Source organism: Mytilus trossulus, chromosome 1 (genome assembly GCF_036588685.1).
Source record: "Mytilus trossulus isolate FHL-02 chromosome 1, PNRI_Mtr1.1.1.hap1, whole genome shotgun sequence".
Taxonomy (NCBI): Eukaryota; Metazoa; Mollusca; class Bivalvia; order Mytilida; family Mytilidae; genus Mytilus; species Mytilus trossulus.
Genome location: NC_086373.1, coordinates 30,301,672 through 30,314,370, shown reverse-complemented (window position 1 = coordinate 30,314,370; position 12,699 = coordinate 30,301,672). Strand labels below are relative to the sequence as shown.

The following is a 12,699-nucleotide window of genomic DNA, read 5'->3' as shown; positions in this document are numbered from 1 at the left end:
TTGTAGTAAATAAGCTCATAGATATCAGAATTAAATTTTATATTCGTCGGACCCCACTATAGTGACGCTCGAATTCAAAAAGTTAAAAAGGCCAATTAATGTACGAAGTTGAAGTTCAAAATAGTGATGAATGATCAGAGGCATTGCATCCTATGTCTCTGGTATGATATATTTTATGAACATATATGGTATTATCGGTTTCGTATTAGATAGTTATTTTAATGTTCAAATATCATGCGTAATAATCATAACTCATCTTTTTATTTTATAAATCACATTGTAGTGAAATTAAAGTATATAACATATAATCATTTCAAAAAAATTGTTTGTTCTTTGTTGGACCGTGATAATTTTTAATTCAAAGAAAATCCCTAGCTTATAATTGTTAATTTTGAGCGTCAGTAATTGTTACGACTAATGCTACTTAATAATTCTTTCAATGATAAAAAATAAAAAATAATGAGATATTGTGATCGCCAAATGAGTCTATACTACCCAAAATGATGTGACCAAACCGATGACCAACTGACTAGGATGTAAACAACTATAAATCACCATACGGCCTTCAACAATGAGAAAAATACCATACCGTAAAGTTATAGCTATTAATGGCCATTGGATGACAAAATCTGAATCAATTCAAAAGAATAAACCAACGCCATATTTCATGCTTACAATAAAAATCGAGATACAAAACTATGCAGACAATAACAAAACAAATTTGAAACCAACCACTCAGTTATAGACTTCTGCATGACTTGGGAAAGGCACATACCAAAGTTAACGGAATTCAAAATGTTTGTAACCACTTTCTCTATTTTGTTCATGATTTTTTTTTCCTTTGAGCCTGTTATTTTGTTTACTCGTATTGATATATATTTGGTCACGATTTTAACTTTTTTTATTGCTTAAATTTGATACTGTCACCACGGAATAATAATAACATTTTCCTGGAATATCTATGTATATGTCAATAATCTCTAATCCTACATCAAAATCATATTTTGAATTAAAGCATCATGGCACTCATTTGTTATTTTAAGCATAAATCTCCGAAATAGAATTCCAAAGTGACAAACATGTAATAAATACTCAGGTTGAACAATCACAAGGGACAAAAAGTAAGTCCTACACACAAAAAAATCAGCAAAAAACACTACAAAAACTATATCGAGAATAAATGATAAATTATGTAATTTTAAATCTATATATTGCATTGCTAAATCGTTTACAGCCTTCATAAAATAAACGCGGTATTTACTCGCGTTTAAAATCAAATCTAAAATCGATCCGAGATCTAGTCATTTATATCGGGTAATCAATTGCTCGAGCGCTTCAACATGCTATGATTGGGTCATTACGAATGTCCATTTCATTTCAGGAACGGATCGTATCTCAGAAGCATTACACCATTAACCAAAGTCTGTCGCAGACAATATCAGACAGGTGGAAGTCTGCCGTATAAGGTAGGTTTGACTATATATTTATTCCATTAGAACTCACAAAGACAACAGATGTTGAATCCACCGATCGTGTTGATTTCTCGGTAGCATCAACGTCGCCTAGCGATCAATACTTAGTATTTCACTTCGTCTTTGTCTACAAAATTCAGTTTTACCGTACAAAACAAAAGGATTTAACTGGGATTAAGTGGCATTATTTTTTCTAACGTGCCGTTTGGTGGCACTGTGGTCATTACAGTTGCAGGGGAATGCCACGGTTCAAAGTAAGTCAATTAACTCATTTACCGTTTTATTATATACGTTATTTTATACATGAAATTCAGTCCTGGTACATATTATAATAGTTCATGTGTGTAAGGTATAGGTATTTCAAACCTGTAGCAGACAAGTTGTATCACAACGTTTAATATCATTGCAGAAGAATAAACGCTGTAAATCAACAACATATTGACCATCAAACACACATACAGTTACATTATAATGCTATAAATAAAGTACCAGCAATTTATCCTTCAGAATATTGAAAGTTGATTTTCACTCAATCATGGAATCGCTTAAGTTAAGAGGATGGTTTTGTATTGCTGCGCAAATCTCAAGGCTATGTTTGTCATTGGGGAAAATGGAGTTCAGTTGGAGTGGAAAACAAAAACAAGAACTTTTGTAGTTAACGAGGATTATTTTTGAGTCACATTTTAATGCCTTCAGAATTCTCATTTCAGTAATATGTACTAGAACATTGTGCTTTTTCTTAGCTATTTCGTGAGTAAGAAGAACAAGAAGCCTAGAACAAATGGGAAAATCGAAATGATTTGAAAACAGTTAGAGATAAATGTCTGCTACAAAGTTCATCTGAAAATTGCAATTCTGGTTGTTCAAGTTGATGCTCCATGGAATAATGTTTTTTTTCCTCGTAAAAAATAAGTTTGATCAGAAACACATACAAATTCGGACAAAGGAAAACCAACCTGTTTTTCCTGTTTGTCTTACATGACCTAGCCGGGATAATGACCACCAGAGCTTTTGTCTGGGTTCATTTAGCGTTAATATTTTTTTTAACTAAAAGAAATTAATTTGTCGATACATCCTGTTTTCCCAATGTATGAAGCAATTAAAAGACTTAAATAGATGTATATTTTTGGATACACATTTCAATTAATAATTTTATCTATAAGCGCATTAACGAATATCTTGACATGTATACTGAACGTTACCTTCTTTGTAGACCGTATTATGAGACGCCCTCCCCTCCTAGAACAACATATTACTATCCACCTAGAACATTGTATTGTGATCTCTACGCATGCCAACTTCGGGTATATACTTACGTACAGTAGGACAACCGGAAGCGCCTGGTTGTTGTCTCATTGTTCGAAGTCACGTCACCTTCCGCCTCTCATGGACTAGAAATGTCACCAATATTTTTTTTGGTTAGTTTTCAATCTTTTACCAAATTTAATACCATCAATTCCAAGATAATAATATCTGGGCAAAACCTTACTACTTTATTTTGCTGAAAGGTAACATTGCTACATGAAATAAAAACCGCCAGTTTTTATATATGTATATATATATTTTGACATTTTGACACGTTTTTTAATTTTTTATTTCTACCTTTTCCCCTTTGAAAAAAATATGAAGATGTGAACCGCCAAAATTAGAATTTAAATTCGAAGTTATCGCATTTAGTTTCAATGTAACGGATGCAGTTAATTACTTGAATCAAATAAACTACATTTCAAGCACACCCTTGATTTAAAAATTAGCATCAAGTTACAAGAATAACTTCGTAGTGTCGGTCGAGGATGATATTTACTGTGTAAGGGATCGAAAAACATCAAAACGGCTAGAAATTTAGACAACAAAATTTGAATCAGAATTATAATGGAAAAAAAACCCAGGTTCTATCTCTCGTCCTTTTAAATTATTGGTGCAAAAATGGAAACTATATCTATTGCACAAAATTGTAACAATGTCAATTTTGCTCAGTAGGACAATGTAAGACTTGTCTACGTGGACAAAGAACATTTTTATTTAAGAATTGAATGCTTTTTTTTGTAAATTTATTGGAATGTAAAAGCGTTGACCGAAGTACATTTTGTATGAAGCGCGGAAGCTTTTACACCCCTAAACAATTACTAAAAGAGGCATTCAATGCTTATAATTACATTTTTTGTTATTAGCTCGGATCATGAAAACACGATATGTAGATATAGGAAGATGTGGTGTGAGTGCCAATGAGACAACTCTCCATCCAAATAACAATTTAAAAATTAAACCATTATAGGTTAAAGTACGGCCTTCAACACGGAGCCTTGGCTCACACCGAACAACAAGCTATAAAGGGCCCCAAAATTACTAGTGTAAAACCATGTATCTAGTTTTTTCCTGTTTTCACCTGTGTACTTGTGGAAGATCGTGTCAACATAAATGTAGCACTTCATTTTGAAATGAATGTTAATATCTGAATGACGCAAGACTGCGGTCAACCAATCAAAATAACGTACTGTAATGAAATTAATTTTTTTACATACATCAAAACATGTGTCACATTAACATTGTGTCTTTGGCACTTCTTAATTTTACGATAAAAAAGTTGTTCTATTAAAATTGCAAACAAAACATTTTTGATATAACACGTGCTTACCAATTTGTCATCTGCACGAAGCATTGATTAGTATTAAACGATAAAACACACTGTAGATGTGGGTGGATGGTTTCAGCATTGAATTGTAAAATACATTCCAAAATCAATAAAATTGTCGTATATTAAACTTGCTTTTCTATCATATCGTGTTATCATTCTGATTAATAACAAAAAAATATATTTCACACTATATATTAGTTCATAATATGCGGAATTTTGATGTTTGTGAATCTTGCAGGTTTAATAACAATCGGTTCATATTCTTGCATGTATAATAATTGTCGGTTGTAAACCCAATTCGCATAGTATTATCCATATTTAGTATAGAAATTCGGTAACGGAGGTTACAGATTATGATTTGATTGTTAAATTTTAAAACAATGAATACAATTTTAATTTAAATTCTCAGACTGTATCAGCATCTCGAAATAAGAAGATAAAAAAGGTTCACTCCTCAGAAATCGTTGAGCTTACAGTAATTTCAAGTCACGCCTGTTTTAGTATTAGTATAATATTCCAAGATCATTTAACGGAATGAAATTCAAAAAGAAAACAAATTGAAATATATATTGCAGACGTGAGATATACAAAACACAGTTACTATTTTAACAACATGAAAAGCAAAACAGCCTGGAATAGACCAATACCTGTTAAAGTTTATTATAGTATTGGTTCTGAAGGATGTAAGTTGACCAACAGGAATATACTGAAAATGTGTGGGTGTTTTATTTGGATTTTGCTTAATGTATGCTTACACTACCTCTTTCTTTTATTCCTTTTATTCATATTCATATTTTAAAAACGGAATAATACTTATTTTGGAATTAAATCTTGGACAAACTATATCGACAGTATACCAGATTGTATTCAAATTTATTCAGAATGTAGGATTATTTGATGCATCACATGCGCATTCAAGAATTAATATACTTCAAAGCAATGCTTGAACTTAAGTATTGAAATCCTAAATCCTGAAGTAATAAATAAACAAAGAAAAACATAAACCAAAAAGTCGTGGAATACGTGTCCACCAAGAGGACAATTTAAGAATTAATTTAAAAGAATCTTTGCATTATTTTGTCGATCAAAACATTAATATCAAATTTACTAAAGCATTTAAATCACTAAAGCACACCTGAGATTGAATGTTTAGTCTGGAGTGAAGTCAGTGTTTTCTGATAGAGCAAAAAATTGATTTTTATATGCAGAATTCATTAATTCAGATTTATATGAAGTTTATCTGCAACAGAGCAAAAAAAAAGATAAATTCTCAGAAGAGATCAATATAAGTTTGAATTTTTTTAATATTTTAAAAGTAGAATGAATGCAGTTAATAAAATTAAGAATGGAAATGGGGAATGTGTCAAAGAGACAACAACTCGACCAAATAAAAAAACCACAGCAGAAGGTCACCAACAGGTCTTCAATGCAGCGAGAAAATCCCGCACCCGGAGGCGTCCTTCAGCTGGCCCTAAACAAATATATACTAGTTCAGTGATAATGAACGCCATACCAATTTCCAAATTTTTTTATAAGTCCGTCATCATGTTCAGACAACCTCAATCAAGAATGTTATAACGAAACCGGCGTTAGATTTACTGTCTAAACTTCATGGTACCAGTTGTTTAGTGGACTTTAGTTATGTAGCAAGTGTTTCTGATAGACCATTGCAAATTGATTGGCAAGACGCTATACTATTGACCGGTTTTTTTTATGACTCAGAAATAAACAAAAAAATATTTAAATTATCGATATACATCAAGCAATTTGAGTGACTTTAACATGTTCCAGTTTCTAGCACACATTTCTGCCATTTGGTAGTTGGTCGTTACTTTAATGGATACCCGATTTAGTGGTACATGCAGTGTTTTTTTTTAAATCTACGATTGCCGAATTCGGAGTTCCATATTACTCCATTCAATCTAGAATAAATTTGACCCTAATCCGAAAGTAATTGCAACAGAAGATTTTTAAGTTTGTATCTTTAGCATTATACACCAAATATACATAGAAAAAAGTCCCATAAAATTTAACTTGGGGAAGACTAAAAAAAATCACCATTTAAAATTCCTATGGAGATTTGCATTGAAAAGGGAAATAACTCTTGCCAAAAAAGGCAGAAATATCAATAAAAATTGATACAAAATTATAACTTTACCGCTTCATCAGAATGTATTGATTCTTGATTTTTTAGCGGTCTTAAGAGTATAACAAACAACTTTAAAGGTGTTTTTATATATTTTATCAAGCTAAAATCTAGATTTCGTAATTCATTAGTTGACCATTTATTGAATTTTTCAACAAGTCAAGGAAAAGAATCTCAAATTTAATAAAAATAATTAAGAATGTAATCTACTTTTTGTGGTTTAAAGTTTCTTTAGATAAGTAAGTTGCTGAAAAAATATAATTTACAGTTATAAACAATACCAAATTTTCAAATTATTTTTTCAAAATGGTTACAAAGCTTCAAATTTGCAAGTTCTATAATGAAAAATGCACGAAAAAAATAAAACTACCCATAACACTTCGGTTTTGTAACTTTCACGAGCAGAAGATTATATAATTTAGTCAAAAACAAACTTATAACCCCGTCAAAGTATCATACTTTACATAAATTTCAAGAAAAACAACCAAAATCGGACCAAAAAAAGACTCATTTTTGCAAGAGTTATCTCCTCTTCCAATGTTAATTTGCATAGGAAATTAAAAATGCTGATTTTGAGTTTTCATTAAGTTAGATTTTATGGGACTTTTTTCGATGTATATAAAGGGCATAATGCATATACAACTCGTCTAAATATCAACCCAACAATGTTAGATCTGTAAATTTGCTTTCGCAAATTTTGGCATAATGCTATAGATTAGAACTAAAACATTTTCTGTTGCAAATTTATTAGTTTGAGGTTAAATCTTAGTTTGACTGGACTATGTGGTATAGAGAATTGTTTTTAAAAAATAATCTTATGTTGACTCATATGGTATTTTTGTGATGTTGGATTAATATTTCATTGCCGTACTCAACATGAATTTTCATTTGAGAAAGAAGATAGATTTTAACTTTTTAAGTTTTCAGTTTTCGTGTATCCGAGTCCCTATGTTTCTTTTAGATATTTGTCATGAGTACCATTCGAGAAAAAAAACCTAGCCTATTCTTTAAACTAACTAATCGCGAATCATGTTTGCTACTGTGCAAAAGATTAGAACTAAATAATTGAAGTTTGGGTACTGTAAACGATCATCACTAGGTGGAAACTGTTGCGTAGGAGAAAATTACAAAATGTGTATAAAGATAAATAGGAAATTACAATATATGTTAACAGATAAATAGAAAAATACAATATATGTAAACAGATAAATGGAAAATTACAATATATGTAAACAGATAAATAGAAAATTAGAAAAAAGTAAACAGATTAATAGAAAATAAACAGATAAATTGAAAATTACCAAATATGTAAACAGATAAATAGAAAAATTACAAAATATGTAAACAAATCAATAGAAAATGACAAAATATGTAAACAAATCAATAGAAAATGACAAAATATTTAAACAGATAAATAGAAAATTACAAAATATGTAAACAGATAAATAGAAAAATGACAAAATATGTAAATAAATAGAAAATTACAAACTATGTAAACAGATAAATAGAAAATTACAATATATGTAAACAGATAAATAGAAAATTATAAAATATGTAAACAGATAAATAGAAAAATTACAAAATATGTAAACATAAATGGAAATTACAAAATATGTAAACAGATAAATAGAAAAAAAAAGTAACAGATAGATAAATAGATCGTATAAAACAATGGTTTCAGTCTCTGGTACTATTGTTTACTTTAGAAACGTGTTATATTTGAAAAATAATGAAGGCCACAAATGCTGAAAATATCGAAAACAGTCGGTTTTTGAGATACTACGGATGAATGTTTGAAGGAAGAATGCATTACGGGCTATTTTCAACGTTTAACTCAAAAAATGGTAAAATGGTCAGAGCTGGATTGATCTCTACTGACAATTTAAACGAACAATTAATCATTCTATTATTTAACCATTGAAAAAGAAATTAATTTTGGATATTCATCCGGATTCCTATTCCTTTTTATTGATATATTAATTGAAAACCTTATAAATCAATTCCTTATAATTAGTAAAATTATGTTCTTGGCGTGAAAGTTCAAGGGTCACCTAATCATTGATATATCATTGAAACAAACTGATAAACATCAACGGCTACGAATAATGTTTTGTAAACGATACTTAAACATGTTTGGCATGAAATTCTGTTTGTGGTAAGTGAGCTTTTCTCATCACTTGGCGTCCGGCGTCCGTCGTCGTCCGTCGTCGTCCGTCGTCGTCCTGCGTTAACTTTTACAAAAATCTTCTCCTCTGAAACTACTGGGCCAAATTTAACCAAACTTGGCCACAATCATCATTGGGGTATCTAGTTTAAAAATTGTGTCCGGTGACCCCGCCAACTAACCAAGATGGCCGCCATGGCTATAAATAGAACATAGGGGTAAAATGCAGTTTTTGGCTTATAACTCAAAAACCAAAGCATTTAGGGCAAATCTGACATGGGGTAATATTGTTAATCAGGTTAAGATCTATCTGCCCTGAAATTTTCAGATGAATCTGACATTCCGTTGTTAGGTTGCTGCCCCTGAATTGGTAATTTTAAGGAAATTTTGTTGTTTTTGGTTATTATCTTGAATATTATTTCAGATAGAGATAAACTGTAAAAAGCAATAATGTTCAGCAAAGTAAGATCTACAAATAAGTCAACATGACCAAAATGATCAGTTGACCACTTTAGGAGTTATTGCCCTTTATAGTCAATTTTTAACCATTTTTCGTAAATCTTAGTAATCTTTTAGAAAAATCTTCTCCTCTGAAACTGCTGGGCCAAATTATTTGAAACTTGGCCACAATCATCATTGGGGTATCTAGTTTTAAAATTGTGTCCGGTGACCCCGCCAACTAACCAAGATGACCGCCATGGCTATAAATAGAACATAGGGGTAAAATGCAGTTTTTGGCTTATAACTCAAAAACCAAAGCATTTAGAGCAAATCTGACTTGGGTAAAATTGTTAATCAGGTGAAGATCTATCTGCCCTGAAATTTTCAGATGAATTGGACAACCTGTTTTTGGGTTGCGGCCCCTGAATTGGTAATTTTAAGGAAATTTTGCTGTTTTTGGTTATTATATTGAATATTATTATAGATATAGGTAAACTGTAAACAGCAATAATGTTCAACAAGGTCAGATTTACAAATAAGTCAACATGACCAAAATGGTCAGTTGACCTCTTTAGGAGTTATTGCCCTTTAAAGTCAATTTTTAACCATTTTTCGTTAATTTTATATATCTTTTGCTAAAATCTTCTTCTCTGAAACTGCTGTGCCAAATTGATCCAAACTTGGCCACAATCATCTTTGGGGTTTCTTGTTTAAAAAATGTGTCCGGTGACCTGGCCATCAAACCAAGATGGCCGCCACGGCTAAAAATAGAACATAGGGGTAAAATGCAGTTTTTGGCTTATAACTCAAAAACCAAATAATTTAGAGAAAATCTGACATGAAGTAAAATTGTTAATCAGGTCAAGATCTATCTGCCCTGAAATTTTCAGATGAATTGGACAACCTGTTTTTGGGTTGCGGCCCCTGAATTGGTAATTTTAAGGAAATTTTGCTGTTTTATATTGAATATTATTATAGATATAGGTAAACTGTTAACAGCAATAATGTTCAGCAAAGTAAGATATACAAATAAGTCAACATGAACGAAATGGTCAATTGACCCCTGTAGGAGTTATTGACCTTTGTAGTCAATTTTCAATCTGCTTCCTTTGTTTAATATTCACATAGACCAAGGTGAGCGACACAGGCTCTTTAGAGCCTCTAGTTTGTAAATTGTTTTCTCAAGTTTCACATTGTTCTTGTTGGTGGATTTCTTTAGCCGATTATGCGGAATGTTTTTATTCCACATTGTTAATAGCCGTACAGTTGCCTATAATTGCTGCTATCCACTTCAATTTAACTTTTGTGGATAGTTGTGGGCAATCATACCACAAATTCTTTTTATCCAAATTAAAGAGATGAAGTAAAATAGATCATAAGAAAGGATAGAGATGCATACACATTGCACAACATTTAACCTGTAGACGCCGAAAAAGTAATATATTTGCAAAAAGTGTAATTGGAAGTCAAAGATTCATCGATTTTCCTCAAAGAAAAATATGAATATCATAATCTATATTTGTCTTTGACGAGAATCGATAAATCTTTGACATTTTAATTGACAATATTTAGTTGTTTTGATGTCCACCAACATAATATAGGATTTTAACCAGTTTTTGTCATTAAGACGTTTGTAAATCTGCCACATTTCGTTATTCTCCCATCTTCGCTAGCCAAGAGGTATGGAGGTGACTGGATCGTAACACTTGGCTATCAAAGATGATATTTTTCTAGCACGAAATATTTGACCACTTCGAACCATTATCATAAGCTACAAAACCTATTGTACATACATTTGCTTTTAAAATAATTTTCAAAAATAATAAGAGATTAGCTAACTTAATTAACTGAAGTGCAGCAGTTGTCAGTCTGTATTTAAATGTTGATTTGTTTTTAATATTGAACACTGAGATGTAACTATTTGCCAAAGTATAGTTGTTCTTGACCAAATGTACGAAATATTTTTTTTTGTTACAAGCTGGATCACAAAGCTTTATTAAGAAATTATGTAATAATCTAACTTTAAGGCTGATTTGAAATTAAGATCGCAAATTATCAGTTGATATAGTGTACACATGTATATGTTACAGTAAATAGGTGAAATTAGGAATTATATGTAATTACTAAAATTTAGGAATTACAGGTAATTCCCGGTGCACTTAGTTAATACAAGTAATTCCTGAAACGGCCCAGTTATTACCAGTAATTACTAATTTTAAAATGAGATTTTACACCTATTTACTGACTGCTTAAACAATGTTGTATTATGGTCAGGTGATCAAAAGTTAAGGTAATAATAACTAAGATCAGTTAGTACTCTTAAAATATTGAATGGTTGATTTGTATTCAAAATATCTTGAATAAGTATGGACTTTCAAATATTTGGTTAAATCAGAGTAACTTTCGTTTTAATCCAAAATGGTTAAAGTTGAGCATTATACAGATAAATTTTGACCAATTTCAGCAGACATGGAAATCAGAAATGGAAAATTCTCCCAAAGCATTAAGTTTTAACTGTTCTCAAAAAAACTTTGAGTTTGAAGAATATTTGGACTTATTACCTTATAAAGATCAGATAACGTTGTGAAGGTTAAGAACTAAAATGAGCTGTTATGTGCATTAGCTTCAAGAGATAAAAAAATTAAATATATATTTTTTTGTTTGTTAAATCATTATTAAAAATGATATAGTGACATTATAATTCACTGTTAGTAGCCAATCTAGTTCTATTTTGTTAAATTAGCTGAGAGACAAGGATGTTGAATTGTGCACTTGCGAGTGAATATTTGGACCTCATAGAATACGTATTCATGTGACCTTCAATTCAACCCCTAGCTGAAGATGGGTTATCGATGTATTAAGCTATTAAAATTGTAATGGTTTTGCAGAAAAAATAGTCTCGCCTACTTTTGCTGTTAATCGTAGGCTCAACAAAAATGAGGAAAAAATATTAAAATTTTCCTCTAGATACTATCTTTTGACTAGTACTATAAGAAGCTTCTGTCAAAATTGGGTAAAAAACCAGGATGGTTTATAAAATCTAATGTTTTAAAAACTTTAACTGCAGAGTGTATGTATAAATGTTAACTGGGAAAAAACTAGTCCATTTATCATGTTTACAAGTAATAAAAGAAAAAAAGGTTTTTTTTACAATCTTTACTTTCAGATATTATCCTATGAGCTTCTGTCCAAGTTTGATAGAAATCCAACATATTTGGAGAAAGTTATTTCAAAGTTTTAAACCACAGTGCATGATTGAGATTTTAGTTTAACAAAATTATGAAAATCAAATTTGGATTTATATCATTGTCTTGCATGCATATATTTACGGAGTTTCAAGACCTGTAAAACAACCATTTTCCAGTTTCAATTCACAAACACTAATAAAAAGTATGCACTTTTGATGTGCCTTATATTCCTACATTCTTCAATATCTACCCCTTTACTTTCTTATTTGGTATCTTGAGTTATCTTTTTAATTTTAAAACAAAAACATCAAGTTAGTAAATAGCTGTAAAAATGACAAAAAAAATCAGTAATTACAAGTAATCACTGAAACAACTAGTAAATACATGTAATTACTAAATAAGCTAGTAATTACAGGTATTTACTGAAATGTTTAGTAATTACATGTAATTCCTAATTTCACCTATTTACTGTAACATATACATGTGTTATTTATAGATTATCGTTGATTATCTCAACGCGAGATTGATTTTCTCGCTTGAGCTGGTACAGCGAAAGTGAGAAAAGCAATCGAGTTGAGATAACCAATGATAATCTGTTTATCGCTATTTTACCTATGACGACGTTGTCAATTTCAATGTCAATTTCGTTATGA

General features: G+C 30.7%; 1 protein-coding gene across 2 annotated transcripts in view; it reads left to right on the top strand.

Annotated features, from left to right (window-relative positions):
* The first annotated feature begins 1,297 nt into the window (after positions 1-1,297).
* Positions 1,298-12,699, top strand: part of LOC134721186 (uncharacterized) — a 48,258-nt gene continuing 36,856 nt past the window's right edge. The window contains exon 1 of one of the 2 annotated variants that reach the window (XM_063583995.1): positions 1,298-1,466. The gene's annotated coding sequence lies outside the window, so the exon portion shown is untranslated. Of the gene's footprint in view, positions 1,467-1,508; positions 1,727-12,699 lie in introns of those variants that run through there. The other variant, XM_063584002.1, reaches the window with a different exon arrangement.